Here is a 6,490-nt window from a genome sequence, read left to right as displayed (position 1 = left end):
GGGGAGTGGGAGTGAGGGGGAGATGTGGGAGTGAGGTGGGGAGTGGGAGTGAGGGGGGGGAGTGGGAGGGAGGTGGAGGAGTAAGAGGGAGGGGGAGGAGTAGGAGGGGAGGGGGGAGTGGGAGGGAGGGGGAGGAGTGGGAGGGAGGGGGGGAGTGGGAGGGAGGGGGGGAGTGGGAGGGAGGGGGAGGAGTGGGAGGGAGGGGGAGGGAGTGGGAGTGAGGGGGGAGTGGGAGTGAGGGGGGGAGTGGGAGTGAGGGGGGAGGAGTGGGAGTGAGGGGGAGGAGTGGGAGTGAGGGGGAGGAGTGGGAGTGAGGGGGGAGGAGTGGGAGTGAGGGGGAGGAGTGGGAGTGAGGGGGAGGAGTGGGAGTGAGGGGGAGTGGGAGTGAGGGGGGGAGTGGGAGTGAGGGGGAGGAGTGGGAGTGAGGGGGAGGAGTGGGAGTGAGGGGGAGGAGTGGGAGTGAGTGGGGAGGAGTGGGAGTGAGGGGGAGGAGTGGGAGTGAGGGGGAGGAGTGGGAGTGAGGGGGAGGAGTGGGAGTGAGGGGGAGGAGTGGGAGTGAGGGGGAGGAGTGGGAGTGAGGGGGAGGAGTGGGAGTGAGGGGAGGAGTGGGAGTGAGGGGGGAGGAGTGGGAGTGAGGGGGAGGAGTGGGAGTGAGGGGGAGGAGTGGGAGTGAGGGGGAGGAGTGGGAGTGAGGGGGAGTGGGAGTGAGGGGGGGAGTGGGAGTGAGGGGGGGAGTGGGGGGTGAGGGGGGAGGAGTGGGAGTGAGGGGGAGGAGTGGGAGTGAGGGGGAGGAGTGGGAGTGAGGGGGGAGGAGTGGGAGTGAGGGGGAGGAGTGGGAGTGAGGGGGGAGGAGTGGGAGTGAGGGGGAGGAGTGGGAGTGAGGGGGAGGAGTGGGAGTGAGGGGGGAGGAGTGGGAGTGAGGGGGAGGAGTGGAGTGAGGGGGGAGGAGTGGGAGTGAGGGGAGGAGTGGGAGTGAGGGGGGGAGTGGGAGTGAGGGGGAGGAGTGGGAGTGAGGGGGAGGAGGAGTGGGAGTGAGTGGGGGAGTGGGAGTGAGGGGGGAGGAGTGGAAGTGAGGGGGAGGAGTGGGAGTGAGGGGGAGGAGTGGGAGTGAGGGGGGAGGAGTGGGAGTGAGGGGAGGAGTGGGAGTGAGGGGGGGAGTGGGAGTGAGGGGGAGGAGTGGGAGTGAGGGGGGAGGAGTGGGAGTGAGGGGGAGGAGTGGGAGTGAGGGGGAGGAGTGGGAGTGAGGGGGGAGGAGTGGGAGTGAGGGGGAGTGGGAGTGAGGGGGGGAGTGGGAGTGAGGGGGGGAGTGGGGGTGAGGGGGGAGGAGTGGGAGTGAGGGGGAGGAGTGGGAGTGAGGGGGAGGAGTGGGAGTGAGGGGGGAGTGGGAGTGAGGGGGAGGAGTGGGAGTGAGGGGGGAGGAGTGGGAGTGAGGGGAGGAGTGGGAGTGAGGGGGAGGAGTGGGAGTGAGGGGGGGTGGGAGTGGGGGAGTGGGAGTGAGGGGGAGTGGGAGTGAGGGGGAGGAGTGGGAGTGAGGGGGAGGAGTGGGAGTGAGGGGGAGGAGTGGGAGTGAGGGGGAGGAGTGGGAGTGAGGGGGGAGGAGTGGGAGTGAGGGGGGAGGAGTGGGAGTGAGGGGGGAGGAGTGGGAGTGGGGGGGAGGAGTGGGAGTGAGGGGGGGAGTGGGTGAGGGGGGAGGAGTGGGAGTGAGGGGGGGAGTGGGAGTGAGGGGGGGAGTGGGAGTGAGGGGGGGGGAGGGAGGAGATACTGTAACCCACATGAGAATGTGTATCTGGGATCAATGCCGAGTAAATATTCGGGTAAATCTGAGGGGTGGGAATCGTTTCACAGGCAGTGAATCTGGACTGGGATCTCACTGGGAGGTAACTGTTGGCTAACCTCTGTAAACTCCACAAGAACATGGAAAATATCCCAGGATTCCTGTAACTGTGCTAACCCCAATCTCAACACAAAAACATCTGTCTAAAAGATTACGTTTTCGGCAGCTCATCGCTGAGACACATCTCTCTGGACAGATGTATTCTTCCAGCTGTGACCTGCAGTGACTTCTCCAGTTCCCAAAAGTCCAAACTCCCTGACCGCACATTCAACATCTGGTGAGAGAGTGTTCTGTCCAACCTCGTTGTCTGCAAGGGTCTTAGATTGATTTATGCTTCAATAATTACTGACGATTCCCACCGTCCCCTCGCTCCCCCCCGTATCTCAAACAACTGCGAAAGGTGGGGTCCCAAACCAAGGAGACTCGCTGTTCCACCCCTTACCCTTCCAGCTGTTTTGATTCTGTTTTGCTCCACCTGGATTTGCTAATATTAACTGGAACCTCCTCAGTGTGAAAGGTTTAGACGGGCTGGGATAGTTAAAGTGCATCCAGGAGAGAGCTTTGTGCCAGTGCGTTGACAGTCCGACTGGGAATGAGGCAGTGCTGGACCTAATCCTTGGAACTGAAACCAGGCAAGTGGTCAAAGAGTCAGTGAGAGAGCATTTTGGGAATAATGACCATAACTCTGAAAGTTCCAAAGTCATTGTGGAAAGGGATAAGGATAGTCCAGAAATCAGGTGTCTGAATTGGGGGAAGGCCGGTTTCCATATCATTGGACAGGACCTAGCAAATGGGTGCTCCGATTTCCCCCCACAGTCCCAACATGTGCAGGTTAGGTGGATTGGCTATGGTAAATTGCCCCTTAGTATCAGGGGGATTAGCAGGGTAAATATGTGGGTTACGGGAAAAAGTGCCTTGGAGAGAAAAGAGGGGCCATGAAATATCACTGACAGATAAGGTTAAGGAAAACCCCAAGGTATTTTATAATAGCGTTGCTGCCTCACAGCGCCAGGGACCCATGTTCGATTCTGGCCTTAGATCATTGTCTGCGTGGAGTCTGCATGTTCTCCCCGTGTCGGCATGCGTTTCCTCCGGGTGCTCCGGTTTCCTCCCACAGTCTGAAAGACGTGCTGGTTAGGGTGCATTGGCCGTGCTAAATTCTCCCTCAGTGTACCCGAACAGGCGCCGGAGTGTGGCGACTAGGGGATTTTCACAGTAGCTTCATTGCAGTGTTAATGTACACACTGACACACACACGCATTCACACACACTCACACAAACTCACACTCTCACATTCACACACTCTCACACTCACACACACAGACACACTCACACAGACACACACACTCACACACAGGCACACAGACACACACTCACACAGACACACTCACACAGACACAGACACACACACACACACGTACATTCTCTGGATACACACAGTGCTTTTATTACACTCACACAGCCAGACTGGTGTCCCACATCCAGGACCGTAGCCAGGAACTGATTCCGGGAAAAAGAATTAAAACAAGTTAAAGGTTGTGTCCATTTCAATTCAATCTGAATTCCTGTTGGAAAAGTTAATAAAATGTGCAAGGTCCTTGTCATTTTTTCCAGCAACCTTTAGCGGCCTGAACACGCTATCTTAATGCTGCAGGCTGCAGGACAATCCGGGTTTTGTCTCTTCTTTGGCTGCGTGCATTTAGACTTGGAGGGTTTTTCAGAAATGCCGGGGGGAGGGGGGGGGGGGGGGGGGCGGGGTGGGAGGGGGGAGGTAAATGTCGAAGGTGATAGTTCCCGTCAAAGTCCCTAATGGGTCAAAGTTCTCAGCATCGAGCCATACAACACCTCACATCTGTACAGCATCTCTACCTTCACAGCTGGAGCACATCAGGCTGAATCTGACACGGAGCCACATTAGCACTATGTGCTTGGAATTCGCTTTGGACAGTATGGCGGACAAGAAGGGGAAGATTTAAGTTTAAAGTGTTATTTATTAGTGTCACAAGTCGGCTTACATTAACACTGCAATGGAGTTACTGTGAAAATGCCCTCGTCGCCACACCCCGGCTCCAAATCATTTATATATATATATATAAATGTAAAATGTAACTAGATTGATTAGTAAGTTTGCAGACGACACAAAGGTTGGTGGATTTGCGGATAGCGATGAGGACCATCAGAGGATACAGCAGGATGTAGATCGGTTGGAGACTTGGATGGAGAGATGGCAGATGGAGTTGAATCTGCACAAATGTGAGGTAATGCATTTTGGAAGGTCTAATACAGATAGGAAATATACAGTAAATGGCAGAACCCCTTAAGAGTATTGATAGGTAGAGGGATCTGGGTGTTCAGGTACACAGGTCACTGAAAGTGGCAATGCAGGTGGAGAAGGTAGTCAAGAAGGCATACAGCATGCTTGCCTTCATCAGCCGGGGCATTGAGTTTAAAAATTGGGAAGTCATGTTGCAGCTTTATAGAACCTTAGTTAGGCCGCACTTGGAATATCGTGTTCAATTCTGGTCACCACACTACCAGAAGGATGTGGAGGCTTTGGAGAAGGTACAGAAAAAATTTACCAGGATGTTGCCTGGTACGGAGGGCATTAGCTATGAGGAGAGGTTGGAGAAACTTGGTTTGTTCTCACTGGAGCGACGGAGGTTGAGGGGAGACCTGATAGAAGTCTCCAAGATTATGAGAGGCATGGACAGAGTGGATAGTCAGAAACTTTTTCCCAGGATGGATGAGTCAATTACTAGGGGGCGTAGGTTTAAGGTGCGAGGGGCAACGTTTAAAGGAGATGTACGAGGCAGATTTTTTACACAGAGGGTGGTGGGTGCCTGGAACTCGTTGCCGGGGGAGGTAGTGGAAGCAGATACGGTAGTGACTTTTAAGGGGCGTCTTGACAAGTACGTGAATAGGATGGGAATAGAGGGATATGGTCCCCGGAAGGGTAGGGGGTTTTAGTTAAGTCGGGCAGCATGGTCGGTGCAGGCTTGGAGGGCTGAAGCGCCTGTTCCTGTGCTGTAATTTTCTTTGTTCTTTGTTCTGTTCGGGTACACTGAGGGAGAATTTAGCACGGCCAATGCACCAAACCAGCACGTCTTTTGGATTGTGGGAGGAAACCCGGAGCACCCGGAGGAAACCCACGCAGACACGGGGAGAACGTGCAGACAGTGACCTGAGGGCAGGAATCAAACCAGGGTCCCTGTCGCTGTGAGGCAGCAGTGCTAACCACTGTGCCACCGTGCCGCCCAGGGAAGGCGCAGGGGGAAGAGGGGAGAGAGGTTTAGGGAGGGAATTCCAGAGGTTAGCATCAAGGCAGATGATGACACGGCCAATGGGGTGATCACAGTGACTGCTAATTCAGTATTAACCGGAGGATTGAGGAAGAGGGGACAGAGAGTTGATGGATTTGGGAAGTTAGCGGGTGTTAGAACAAAGAACAAAGATGTTGTGTGTTGATGTGGTAAGGGTTGCTGCCCTGAGGCCGAAGCTCTGTTAGAGTTGATGCGCGACAATTAAGCACGTGGAACCAAGGCTTCGATATTGAAGGCTTTTATTGTGTAACAATGGAACTACTAACACGAATACACCAGTTCAGACTGAAGGGGTCCTGCCGGAGCAGAGGGTCTTATACCTCGCCACCGGAGGCGGGACCCCACTGGAATGTGCCATGATAACACTTATAACAGGTAAACACCCTAACCCAACAACATAGTACAACCCCCACAGTAACAACACCCTAGCCCAACAGTAACCTAATAACAACCCCCAGTGGTGAACCAACGATGGTTCACCACAAGAGTTACCGATGCTTTCCAGCTGGCTATCTAAGTGACCAGATCTCCCTCCGCCAGGGATCATGCGGCATCCAAATCCCTTTGGTGGTGAGTGGTGAGTTCTAAGGTTGAGGGTTCGAGCCCCAGTCTGGAGACATGAGCATAAAAATCCAGGCTGGGACTCCCACTGACAGAGTGCAGCGCTGTCAGAGGTGCCACCTTTCAGATGAGATGTTGGGCGGAATTTTCCCGTCCCGCCCACCGGTGGAAAATCCTGCCCATTAAGTCTCTCAGGCGGTTGTAAAAGAAAAATCTCAGTGCACTATTGCGAAGAAGGGGAGTTGCCCCCACTAATTAACCAACACCATTATAGAGCCGATTATCTGGGCTTTATTATCGCTGCTCTTTTCGAGATCTTACTTTGTGTAAATTGGCTGGCGTGTTGCCTACACTACAACAGTGACGAGAATTAGTCATCGAGTCATAGAGATTTACAGCATGGAAACAGGCCCTTCGGCCCAACTTGTCCATGCTGCCCCTTTTTAAAACCACTAAGCTAGTCCCAATTGCCCGCGTTTGGCCTGTTTCCCTCTGTACCCATCTTGCCCATGTAACTGTTTAAATGCTTTTTAAAAGACAAAATTGTACCCGCGGGTATAACGTGAGTAAAGATGTTTGTCATCGACTGTGAAGCACTTTGAGGGCGTACTGTGATTGTTAAAGGCGCTATAGGAATGCAAGTTCTCCTTTCATAGCGCACAGGGAAGTATGTAAATTGAAAAGCTTTGACAGCATGCCCTGGTGAGAGACAAGAAAGTCCCAGTATGAGGAGTTCACGTTAAGCTGCTCTGGCAGAACTTCAAGTTACAGTCCA

This window comes from Mustelus asterias, chromosome 19 (assembly GCF_964213995.1).
Source record: "Mustelus asterias chromosome 19, sMusAst1.hap1.1, whole genome shotgun sequence".
Classification (NCBI taxonomy): domain Eukaryota; kingdom Metazoa; phylum Chordata; class Chondrichthyes; order Carcharhiniformes; family Triakidae; genus Mustelus; species Mustelus asterias.
The sequence above is the reverse complement of the archived record's forward strand: the minus strand, read 5'-3'. Positions refer to the sequence as shown.